Raw genomic sequence first — 12896 nt, 5'->3', positions numbered from 1 at the left:
CTGGGCCAGAGTGTTAGGTACTGACAAACCAGGAAAGAGCCCTGTGGAAATAGGCAATGTAGAAGGCGAAGCTGGAGATGCCACAGTGGGAAGCACCTCGGGAAGAATGTGCAAAGGCCCTGGGGTGGAAGAACACACGAGGAGGATCAGCCAAGGCCAACATGGCAGGCACAGAGGAAGCAAGGGGCAGTGAGTTCTGTCACTTGGCCAACTGGATCACTCTGACTCCGATTTGAGTGTGGGTAGATGTGTACACATACATGTGGAGGTTGGAGGACATCTTGAGTGCTGGTCAGATCCTGCCTACACTGTTTCCTGCTGGGTTTTTTTTGGGGGGGGTCTCACACTATGGCATGGGACCTTCCAATTAGGTTAGGCTGGCTGGTCAGCAAGTCCCAGGGATCCTCTCTCTGCCTCCCAAGCACTGGGATTAGAGCAGTAGCTCTCAGCCTTTCTTATGCTGCAACCCTTTAATATGGTGCCTTGTGTTGTACTGACCCCCCCAACCATAAAATTCTCATTGCTACGTAACAATTCTGCTACTGTTATGACTCATAATATAAATGTGTGTTTTCCGTTGACCTTAGGTGATTCCCCCACCCCACCCTGTGAAAGGAGCATTCGGACCCCCAAAGGGGACATGACAGGTGAAAAACCACTGGAGGCTCACGCGTCCACGCCAGCTTTCTACACAGTTCTAGGGGCTCACCTCAGGTTCTTCCGTTCACACAGTGAACACTACTGTTGAAGCCATCTCCCTGGGCCCGAGTTATTTTGATTTTTTCTCTTTTATGCGTGTTCATGTATGGGGGCTGGCCATGGCATGCATGTTTAAGTCTAAGGGACAATTCTGTGGAGTCAGCTCTCTCCTTCCACATCTCCATAGGGTCCCAGGGATCAAACTCAGGTCACCAGGCTTGTTATGACCACCTCACCAGCCATGGGGTGTGTGTGTGTGTGTGTGTGTGTGTGTGTGTGTGTGTGTGATCTCACCATGCGGCCCAGACGGACCTTGAACTTGTGACCCTTCTGCCTCAGCTTTTCAGTAGAGATTCCCAGCATGCTCCGCCACACCCAGCATGACTGGGGTTTTAAAGGTATCCCTATGGTGTGGACGGCTAGAGTCACTGCTAAGAAACAATCCACTTCCCAATGTGACTCTGGCAAGAAGTAGCCCCCAAGGGCTCACAACTCTTGATGCTTTCGGAGCTGTAAATCCAAGCTCAAGGGCAGGGCTGGTCCTTCTGGGAATCCCATGAAAACTCATCCTTAGTGTTCCCAGTGGCTTGCAGTCCATGGCAGTCCTGCCTCTGTCCCTGTCCCACATCTCCTGTCCATCATGTTGGCCCCTCTTAAGAGGACACCACTGCACTCAGGGGACACCCCACTGCAAGGTGACTTCAGCCTAAATACTGACAACCATAGTGACTTTCTCACCACTGAAGGTCTCATCCTATGGTCCTCTAAAGGAGACACTGACCAACCCATGCCAGAACCAGGTCCAGGCATACAAAACAGATGGGTACAGCACAGGTGGGCCAGGTTCAACTTCAGTCTCCCAAGGCTAAGTTGGGACCACCCAGAAGCTTCTATGCTTCTGGGGCCCAGCTGGCCTAGGCCAAACTCCTAGGACCTCAGGGTCTCCAAGACTGACACCCGAAACCAACTTAGCTCTCCCACAGCAGGCTGGCCCCATCAGCCCACTATGTGCGAGGCAGGTTGGAAGGGCCATGGAGATTTTCTCACTGGGATTCTCTCAGAATAACTCAGTGGGCCCTGCAGAGGCCAGCATGAAAAGGGATGGGCCTGAGACATCTCTAGGCCTGGTCTCTGAGACTTAAGACTTAAAGACCCCAATAGAGAACCTCCACACACAAGACCACAGAGCAAACTCCAGCCCTACATCACCCTCTAGTTCCAGAAGACAGGTTCTACTCACAAAGGTAGGCAGCTGGAGAATAAGTCTCCAAGGAAGTAAGCAAGACAAATATTCGGGAGGTGGGAGCACCTGTAGGGTCATCTCATGTTCCTCTACCTGCTTCAAGGGAAGGGCTTTGAGCTAGGTGACAGCAGGCTTCAGGGCTAAAGAAAGAGTCTGAGGGAAGCTAGTGTAAGCCAGTGCCCACCTGAGCCCCACACTAAGCAAAAGCCCAGACCAAAGTAAGGGGGTTCCTGGCTTTCTCTTAGCCAGCTCGGAACTAGGGAAACTGTCTTCCCTAAAGACGAATGTGGGAGGGGAGGCATGAGGGGGGAGTATGGGGCTGGGGGGGGTGCATGAGCCTGGGCCTGGAGCAGCTGGGTCAAGTCTGCAGGGTGAGCCCCCCTGGCCCCTTTTGCCCCTTCACTCCCTGCAAGGTCACCCGTCTGCTCTAAGTCCCCTACAGCCCACACAGGCCTGTCCAGGCCAAGGTTTAAATAGATTTCCTCAAGGGTCCAAAGCACACACGTCACAGAAAACCAAATGCACCCAAGGACAGAAGGCAGGTCCAGCCACCAGCCCCAGGACAACTGGCCTGAGGGATAAGGGAAAAGGGGACACAGACTGATCCTCTGGCCACCTGCGCTGTAGACACTGACCCCAGGGACACCTGTCAAGAAGCAATTAACCCAGAAGGCCACTCGGGCCAAGAAACTGACCCCAGGGCTACTTTCCCAAGAGAGACTGACCATGGAAACCCATCCAGGCCAGGAAAGACTAATCCCAAACCACCTGGATGCTGAGTCCCCACCCCCACCATCTCCCTTCCCAATCCAGTGCTACCCAAGTGGGTCAGAGGAAGCAGAAGCTCTTAAGGCATCAGGGAAGGGCTCTAGGATCCCTGGCTAACAAGTGGATGACATCCCACCACCCCAGGGCACCCCAAAGTCTTCTTTGGACTCTAGAAACACCCAAGTTATTCTCTCAATCACCCGAGGCAGACAAGGGCCCACAGGGGCTCACTCAAGTTGATCTTGCTAAGCAACTCCCCAGTCAGCCTCATTTTCCCCCAAGGAACATCAGTGGAAAAAGCACCCTCCCCCACTACCACACACGGAGGGGGGGCCAGAGGGGGGTCAAGACACCCCACACAGCATCCCTCCCCCAACCTCAGCACTGAGGTAAGTCTTAAGAATCCCCAGGATAAAATCAAGGCTGGTAGCCAAGACAAAGGAATCTGGACCCAGGGTGACATGGGTTAAAAAAAAAACAACCCAAACACAGACCCATACAGACTTGCAGAGCTCCTAGGCCACCAAAGCAAAGGGAAAACAAGACGTTTAAAAGCTGGTGAGAGGCCTTTTTTCCCCTTTCTTCTCTTCCTTCCCCTCCCTCCCCCATCCAATAAAAAACTCTTCTCATTGGGGGGGGAGGGGAGCTGGTGAGACTTCTGAAAATGACAGACATCAAATCACCCAGAAACCATTCTGCTCAACACAGGGTGTTGGTATTTAAGAAGCAAATGGATTGCGCCCAAAGTCAGCCACCTCCTCATCTTCCCACTGGATACAACAGTACAGCCATTGGCCCAAGCCAGATGCAGAGTTCTTGAGAACACTCAACATGACCTCCAGAGCTCTGTCCAGGGCCTAGGTCGTCCCATACAAAAACCTACATAGGCTACAAAAGGGGTCAAAGTGGGAGCATTGCCTTAGGGACCACCCCCCAACACTCTGCTCCACTGGTGTAGACAAGTCTTTCAGAGCCAGATCTAACAAACATTTATGAACCCCGAAAGCTGTATTTAATACAATCATTTTTTTAAATGCAGGACAGCCATAGTAGCCCTTAATCCCAGTAGTAAAGAGGCAGAGGCAGGCAGACCTCTCAGAATTCAAGATCAGCCAGGGCTACATGGGGGGTTGGGGGGACCACACTTGGGGGAGAGATCACACCATCTCAGGCACCTGCAGCAAGCAGTGGATGACACCCTTAAGGACCCTCGAGTACTTGTGTACTCAAACACAATATGGCCCAGCATGGCAGTCAGTGTACAATGGAACCACATACACAATGGGACGCCAGGGACACACAGGGAGAGTTGGCTGATGCTCAGAGTGCTTGCACGTGCCCAGTCTAAATGCCTGGGGGGGGGGATAGAACCCACCCCATGCTCCCTGCTCTTCCCTCTCCCTATACCCGGCAGCACCGGTTTTTATGAAAGTATCTTTCCACGAAGCCCAGAGCCTTCTGCAGTTCGGAAAGCACTGTTACTTCTTGTTGCTGTGTACCTTTTGAAGTGGACAACAGCTCTGCGTGAACATGTGGCCAGCTGTGGCGGCACATGCCGCTCATCCCAGCACTCACAGGACTGAGACAGGGTCACAGAGAGTCCTGCCAAGAGTTCTGGACCAGCCATGGCTACAGGCAGAGTGAGACCTTGGGGTGGTTTGAATGACAATGGCGCCCATAAGCTCACGGTTAAATGCTTGCTCCCCAGTTAGTGAACTATTTGGGAAAAACTGGAGGTGTGGCCTCGTTGGAGGAAGTATGCCACTTGGAGTGAGCTTTGAAATTTCAAAAGCACACAGAAGGCCCCCTATCTCTCTCCTCTCACCTCCCTCCTTTCCTCTCGTCCTGTTACCTACAGGTTATATAAAAGCTTCAGCTACTGTTCCAGTCCCATGCCTGCCTGTTTCCTACCTTGATGATATGGAACTATCAGAAACTGTAAGCAAGCTCCAACTCAAACATTTCCTTTCATGAGAGGTGCCTTAGACATGGTGTCTCTACACAGCAATGAAACACTAAGAAATACCCTGCCCTGCCCCCCAAAAGAAAAACATAAAAAAGGAGGTGTCCGCAGTATATAATTCATATCAAAGAATGGAAGTTTCAGGGCTGGAGAGATGGCTCAGTGGTTAAGAGCACTGACTGCTCTTCAGGGGTCCTGAGTTCAAATCCCAGCAATGACATGGTGACTCACAACCATCTGTAATGGGATCTGATGCCCTCTTCTAGTGTGTCTGAAGACAGTTACTGTATACTTATATAAAAGGGGGGGAGGGAGGGAGGGAGGGAGGGAGGAAGGGAGGGAGGGAGGGAGGAAAAGTTCGTTTCACTTATAGGAGGCAGGTCCTCCTCAGAGGACCAGGGAAGGGCAAGCACACCAGGGACCCAGATGGATCACTGTGAGCCACCCAGTGCATAAAGACAAGCCACCTATGCATGGTTCAGAGCAGCTGCCTGCTAAGCCTGGGAAAGGGGAAACAAGAGGATTCTAGGACTGCCAGACGCACAGCAAGGGTCCAAGTCTGTGCGCTGACATCACCACCTGCCAGAGTGAGGGACTCTCCTGCCACGTTGCCCGTGGGCCTGTGGCTCCTCACCCCACAGGTTTCTCACTTGTAATTAATGATTAAGTTCGGCAGAGTTCTCAGCTGCTCTGGAGGCTGAGGCAGGAAGGACTCCAAACATCAAGACCAGCCTGGGCAACTCTGTGGGAGACCGTTTCATAAATAAAAGGTAAAAAGAAGACTTGGCATACGGCTCAGTTGAGAGAGAACTTACCCAGCACTGGATTGGCCTTGGGTCCAATTCCCAAGGACTACAAACCAAGAGCAACAGTTCCAACGGCTCCAGCCCTGGGTACCACCACCCTCACTTGCTGCAAAGGCTCAAAGCGGAAGATGCTCTACAACAGTCCCTCTACTATTAATTTCCCAGTGGCTGCACAAACAGCGTCAGGTCGAGTCTGGTACCAAAGCTATAGGACAGGCCTGGGAACCAGGAGACTATGCAGCCATGGCAGGAGAGCGTGTAGCACGGGAAGCCCACAGAACGGGAAGAATGAGAAGCTCCCTGCTGACTTTGCTCCTACAGCCAGCAGCCACTGTGCGCAAGGCAACCAGGAAGCCACTGAAGCTGTTTAAGTGAACTAAAACTAAATAAAGCTACCTGCTCAGGAGCTTGGCACTCTGGACACAGTGGGAGAGAGAACAGGGGAAGGCACAGGATGGTCTTTCCAAAACACCCCTAAGGCAACCCAACGGTCAGAGTTACAGAAGAAGGAGAACCCACCAAACACGTCAGCTGGTACCATTCCCACCTTTATCCCTGGAGCCAATTCCCATCCTCCAAGCTGCTATTGATCTCCAAGCAGGTTGATTACCGGTGGGAGGGGAAACCAGCTCCCAGAGCAGAGAGAAGCAGCTGAGCCATGAGTCACCAACCAGGGAGAGGGGAGGAGTCCTCAGCCTCTAGAGGGCAACAAGCCCCAACCTGGGGTCAAGGGAAAGTGACTAGGCTAGCCAGTCACTTAGGGAGCCTACTCTGCAGCCTTCAGGAGGAAGGATTCCAGACTAGGGGTATATCGCGCTCAGTGTACAAATGCTTGCCTAGCACCCAAAGCCATGGGTTCAACCCTAATACTGGAAGAAAGACAAGGGTAGCATATTCCTGTCTGACCACACAGCAACTGCAAGGACATGAGTCCCCATGACAAACTCTTCAGTCAAGTCCCGTTCTCCAATGGGGGCGCTACATATGGTGACAGCAGATCCCAAGCCACATATGGACTTGTGTGACCCACATGATGTTAAGTACCCAAGCAGCAGTGGCAGCAGGAATGGTGGTGGCCTCATCTCACAGATAAGCAAACTAAGGCAGAGAGAGAGAGGTTAACTAACCTCCCCAGAACCAAAACAACTTGATGCTGTGGTTCTAAGGACCAAACCCCTGCCCCAGCTAGATCCCAGTGGTGAAGGGCAGGGTTCCAACTTGACAGGTGGGGCCCACAAGTCCTATTTAGAGGTACCAGCCTGAGCACACTGCTTGTGAACCAGAAGACATTTGGAAGTTTTACAGTGCTAGGCTAAATCAACTACCAGCTCAGACATAGTGGATCAGGCAATCTGTCCCGTGCTCCCATGCTTTAGGTATCAATGAACCAGAAGGTCATGACCAGCAAGGGGCCCATGAGTAAGGCAATGTGGGGTGCCTGCACTCAGCTCAAACATCAAGATGTCACTAGAAGGAATCTATTTCCTCACTGCCACCACTGGCACACAGTCCCCCTGTGACCTTGGGCAACTAACTGCACCTTCTGACCTGTGGCGCTGAGCAAGGACCTCTCCAGTCCCAGGTTATGTGTCCCCAGCCAGATTCCCCAGGGGGACTCCAGCTGAGCACTCCTAGGCTCCAGCACCCCCCCCCCCTTGCAGCTTTATGCCCCGTTAGACACCCTGCTAAATAATTCAAACCCCTGTTTTCATTTCAAAATAAACAAAGCCAAGGCAGATGCCAAAAATTTGCATGAATGTTTTGAGATAAAATGAGACTTCAAAGAAATGCCAGCCTGCCGCTGTCACCGCCCCCCCCTCCAAACCCTGGGAGAACAAGTTCCCAGTCTCTGAGCTGCCCTCCCCCACAGCCCTGCAAAGATGGGCAGGTGCCAACCCCATGAGAAAGGTCAGTTCCTGCTCCCTTCCTTGCTGCCAAGGCTGTCTGCAGTGTGATCCATGTGCAACCCAGGTGTTAGCCCCAGCCTCCAAGGCCAGTCACCAAAACCTCTCAGGGCCTCTGTGACACCCTCTAGAAAACAGGACAGTCACATTCCCACAGCCCACCTAAGAACAGACCAGTAGCTTCTTGCCTGGTGCACACACAAAGGCACTTTCTGAACACTGGCACACACAGTAAGTGCTTTCTGAATGATGGCACACACAGTTTTGTTTTGTTTCCCTGGATGTCACTGTTTTTTGCCACTGCAGTGCAGATCCGACAAAACTCAGAATTGAATTCACCTGGCATACCTTTAGGTGGATTTCTGATCTGTTGGCCGCCCCTAAGGAGGCTCACCTGACCATTCCCAAGCTTCTCTTCCTCCCCAGGGAGGTGGGTCTTCCAAACTACCTACTCCTTTTGGCTTTGTGTAGCCTTGCCTTCCTTCCCCAGACAGCTGCCTCAACACACACAGTACCCCCCACACACACACACATACACACAAATACACACACACCCTGGGGCACCTTAATCTGAAATCACCAGCTCCTGAAAGCTGCCACCCTTGCAGGAAACTGTCCCCGAGGTATCTCCGGGCGGGAGGGGAGCTGCTTTATGGTATTGGAAACATGAACAGGAAACAGAACAGAGGGAAAAAAATGAAGGCAGAAAAAAAAAAGACAGATCCAGCCCCCCCCCCTCCGGTGATAAGCATGTGGGAAGCTCGCACTGGATCAATCTCCCCCCTTTAACTGGGTGGTGAGGAGGTGCCACCCCCATCTCAGAGGTTAACACAGGGTTCCCCACCCCACCACTAGTTTTGGGTGGGACCCAGCCAGAAACAACCGAGTTCATTTCCAGCCAGGAACCTGGGGGTCCCTGTGGAGAAGGATCCCTAGAGTGGCAAGCACCTGCTGGCCCAGAACAATCCAGATCCAGCTGTATGGCAGCTCAGTTCCGGTTTGCAGAGCTAGGAAACCTTCGGGAGGTAGACTGAGTACTCGCTGGGAGAAAAGAAGGGATTAAGCCATGAGCCCTCACCAAGGGGGGAGGGGCCCAGCCCCAGGAGGGGTCTCCATCCCTCACTGGGGCCTGACAGCCACATTACCACCGACATGGGTTTATCAATAGTATTGATTCCCTGCAAGCGTAAATAGCTCCGTGGGAAGAGGCTAAGTCTGGTCACTCACTCCCACCCCCACGTCTGGACTCGAAGACCGCAAGATCCCCTGGCACCCCAAAGAAACAGCGGTAAATTTCCAGACAGGGACACGGATTGCAGGGAAGCTAGGCAGTACCCGAAATGCCCTCACCACCCCCTCCGCCACTCACTGCAGCTCAGCTGGCTGCCAACTCCGTGTTTGCCTGTGCTCAATGGGCTGAGGCCTGGCCCTTCTCCATCCTGAGGGCCTCCTCCATCAGACCCTCCCAGCTCCTAAAGGTGGGGCAGACACTCTCGTGGATTTCCCCAATCTGACGACAGAGCAAGGATGAGAATCCGGAAATAACAGTAGTCATAGTAACCTATCCAAGGGCCCTCTGCACAGACTCGGTTCACAGAAGAGCCCCAAACCTGGGAACTGTTTGTGCCCTCACTCTGCAGAAGAGAAGCCCAAAAGAATAGACAGGTGAAGTCATCTGCCACCGCCCCCATTCCCCATCAGTCAGCCACCCAAGATTCGAACCCAGGAGCTGAGCTGCAGAACCAATCAGAACGCTTAGGCCTCTAGCCACCTCAGCCTCCCTCAGACTATTCTGCCCCCTCCTCTACAATTAAAAAGAAAAAGAGGCCACCCACGAAGTCCCCAGCAGTGGCCTGAGATGCACCCCCTACACGCGCCTGGCCTCAGAGCCCCTTTCATCAAAGCAGCAGCAGAGACCAGAGCTGGATTCAAAAGGGCAAAGCCAAGGCCACCCCAACACTGCCCACAGAGCCCCCAGGGATCCTCGGCCTCCCACTCCCACCACCCCCCCCCCTCACACATCCCTCCACCAAATCTGCAAAGAGGGAGAAAAAAAAAAAACCGTAATCGTAATAAAACCAGTTCTCACCAACAGGGGGGAGGAGGAGGAGAGGAAGGGAGGAGGCTGAGAACGAACGGATCCGCCCCCGCTGCCTGCACCAGACTCTCGGGGAGGGCGCGCGCACGCCGACGGGTGGACCTGACTGTGCGAATAAAGCTACAATGTAAAGATTATTCAGCCGCCGCTGCTGGGCGCCCCCAGCTCCAAAGGCCCGAGGGACCGCTTGTCTGGACGCCCGCCCCGCTCTCCTCCCTCAAGGTCGGGAGGGGAGGCCGCTTCCCACGCGCGTCCGGGGGCGCTGGGGCTCCCGGCTGCCCCGCTAGGCTCGGATCTGCAACTTCCCAAACTAGTGGCATCCGAAGTATCTACACGGCCAGGGGGAGGGAACAGGAGGCGGCGCCGCCTCACTGGAGGGGGGGGCGCGGCCGCCCACAGGGTCCTTGGGTCCCCAGAATACGCCACCCCTGGGGTCTCAGATCCTGGCCTGTGTCACCCCCCCAGAGTCCCTGGGACGAGCCGCCTGGAGGAGCCCCAAGTCCTAGAGCTGTGCCACCCACCCCTGAGAATCCCGATCCTGAGGCTGCGCCACAACAGAGTGTTCACGAGTCCTGGCCCTCTCCAAAACAAGAGTCATCAGTCAGTCCTCAGACTACGCCACCCTGCTGCAGGATCCCCCCAGGCCTGGCCTTCAAAACATACCGGAGAGTACCGGGGTCCTGGCCCAAACTGCCCGCAGGGCTCCCGGGTCCTGAGCTGAACCACCCCCCGGGAGAATCTCCAGGTCCTGGCCTGCACCTCCCTACAGGGTTCCTGGGTCTTAGCTGATGCTATCTCAGAAGGTCCTCGGGTCCTGGCTTGTACCACCCTAAAGAGTCACCAGGTCCCGGGCTACTTCATCCCAGAGGGTCCCTGGTTCCGGCCTGCATCTCCCTGCAGGGTTCCCCAGTCCTCAAGCTGTGCCACCCTACAGAGTCCCCAGGTCCTCAGGCTGCGCCACTCAGAAGGCAGTCGGGTACAGGCCTGTACCGCCTGGAGGGTCCCCGGTTTTCGGCCTGTTCCATCCCGCAAGGTCCCCGATTCTCGGCCTGCTCCACCCCGTAGGTCCCTAAGTCTTGGTCTGCTCCATCCTGCAGGGTCCCGGGTGCCGGGGTCGCGGCCTGCACAGCCCTACAAGGTCCCGAGAGTTCCCGAAGTTCCCGCGCCCCCGCGCGCTCCCCGCCGCACCGCCCGTCCCCTCGGGGGCGCCAACTCCGCCGCGTGCGCCGCCCCGGCCCGGAAGCCACCCGCTCCCCGCCGCCCTCCGCGCACTCGGCCCGACTCACCTCGCCGGCGGCGGCACCGGGCGCTGGCGCCGGGCTACGGCGCCGATCGGGCTCGAGGACGCGGCGGGTCCGGGCTGGGAGCCGGTGGTCTCCGCCCGCCGCGCTACGACGCGGGGCCCGGGCGCGCGGGCCGCTGCGGGGCGCGCATGGCGGGCGCGGGCGGCTGGCGCGGGGACGGGGATGCGGCCCGGCCTGCGCTGCCCGCGGCTCCGCTCCTGGCGGCGAGGGGCGGGGTAAGGGGCGGGGCCTCATGGAAGCCCGCCCCGGCCGCCTTAAAGGGCCCGCATGCACGCCTTCCAGGCCTGCGCACCCCTCCGCCGTGCGCGTACCCCGAGCTCCGTTTTTTTTTTCGCCCGAAGAAGGCGGAGCAAATGCCTCCCCGTCCCCTCCTCCTCCGCGAACCCCAGAGACTTCACGGGAATCGCGTTTCAGCTATTAAATTATAACTCAGGAGTGTCCAGGGGATGCGGAGACGACGCCCCGGGAGGGCCACCCACGGAGCCCTCATAGTCGCACGCGGATGCTGGGCGACGCGCTGGGCCTCGCCTAGGAGATTAGCCCTTGGGGAAGGCTCCGCGGACCACAGCCAGTGAAGAGCTGGTTCAGTAACTGGGATGTGAGATCCTGGAGAGGCCTACGCGAGTTCATAGCACACGAGTCGCGCTGCGCTGCCCTGTCACCCGGATCTCCTGATATATAAAGTGAACACCCATAGGGAATTTTCCAGGACGCGTGCCTAGGCTGTGCATTGAGCCTGTGGCCCACTCTTGGACACCCAACCAGGACCACTCAGCCACAGCAGGAGCTTGCCCACTAGCAGTAGGGCTCATTGGCATGCCCCATCGTGAGCCCCCTCTCAGCCTTAGATCTGAACAGCAGCCAAGCTAGGGAACCCAACCCTGCAGCCTCCTCCTCCCTCTTCTGCTTTCCCTAGACGCGTTGGAGAGTTTGATTTTTTTTTTTTTTAATTTAACTTTCCTTTTTTGGAGTGAAGTCTCAGCAGATTCGGTTCTGCCAACAAGAGAGCCCCTAGGGAGTAGGGGGAATGGCTGCGGCGGGAGTGCGGTTGCCAGGGCAGGGGCCTCTTCCTCAGGGGTACTGGGGTTCCTGCACCCATGCGGCGGGTTCCCTCTCCCCACCCCAGAGCTTTGAGTCCAGGAGAGGGGCAGATGGTGGAGGGGGAACCGAGTCCAAGAGTGGGAGAAAAAAAGGAAGTGTACGAGTGGGCGGGTGCCCTTTGGAACAGGAGTCAGAGGTCAGGGGCACACACCCATGGCCTTGCACCCACTCTCCGGCTGCCCAGCTGGCAATGTAAGGGCCCAAAACCAGACCTGCATGAGGCTGCCTGGATCTGCCTGGAGGAAAGAGACAAGGCTAGCCTCCCTCTCCAGCCTTCCTACTGGTCCCCTGGAGTCATCTAGGGACACTCCCTCATTTACATAGGTTCAAATTTCTCTCCTATGGAGAAAGAGTTGGGGTGTCTTCTGATACACACCCCCCAGCTTTTGCCAACCTCTGGCACTGGGAACGGGGTGGGGGCTGGGGGGGGACATCTTCAGGTATGCAATGCTTTCAGACAAAGACCATGGTCACATGGAAGCCTCAGCAGCTTCCCCACCCAGGTCTCTGCGGTAAGGGAAAGCCACTGAGGCCAGAGGAAAGCATTGCCCTAAAGAGGACTGGCTGGCTTCTTTCTCAGTCTCCTGCTATAAACTGTGGAGCCCTGTCCTCCTGAGCCACAGGGAAGGACAGACACTTCCCACAATGACTCTGGAACTTCATTCCAATGTTGATTCCCCATGACGCAGGCCTGAGAAAGGATCTACCCTACCCAGATCCCCCAGACACAAATTTCTAATTGGTGTGCCCACACAGACTTTAGACACACTGGCAGCAAGAAGCAGCAACTGAGCTAGACCCAACCCTTCCCCACACACTGGTACCTCAAGGGCTACTTCCCTCATAACACTGCACCCTGTTTGCTTCTGGGTTCTAGGGGGGTAGGCCCCTTGGAGATCTAAGGACAGCTGATAGGAAGGCAACTTTGAATAACTGCTGAAGAGCCTGGATTCCAGCCATGGCAAAAAATATTCTGCAGTGTGTCCAGCCTAGTAATAATGTCCCGGGCA

The 12896-nt window shown here is 55.5% G+C and overlaps 1 protein-coding gene across 35 annotated transcripts in view; it reads right to left on the bottom strand.

The window, feature by feature from the left end:
- Positions 1–10977, bottom strand: part of NCOR2 (nuclear receptor corepressor 2) — a 156034-nt gene extending 145057 nt beyond the window's left edge. For all 35 annotated transcript variants that reach the window (XM_080940899.1, XM_080940888.1, XM_080940894.1 and 32 more), the window contains exon 1: positions 10768–10977. The gene's annotated coding sequence lies outside the window, so the exon portion shown is untranslated. The remainder of the gene's footprint in view (positions 1–10767) is intronic.
- Positions 10978–12896: the final 1919 nt, after the last annotated feature.

This window comes from Micromys minutus, assembly GCF_963924665.1.
Source record: "Micromys minutus genome assembly, chromosome: 29".
NCBI classification, from domain to species: Eukaryota; Metazoa; Chordata; class Mammalia; order Rodentia; family Muridae; genus Micromys; species Micromys minutus.
The sequence above is the reverse complement of the archived record's forward strand: the minus strand, read 5'-3'. Positions and strand labels throughout refer to the sequence as shown.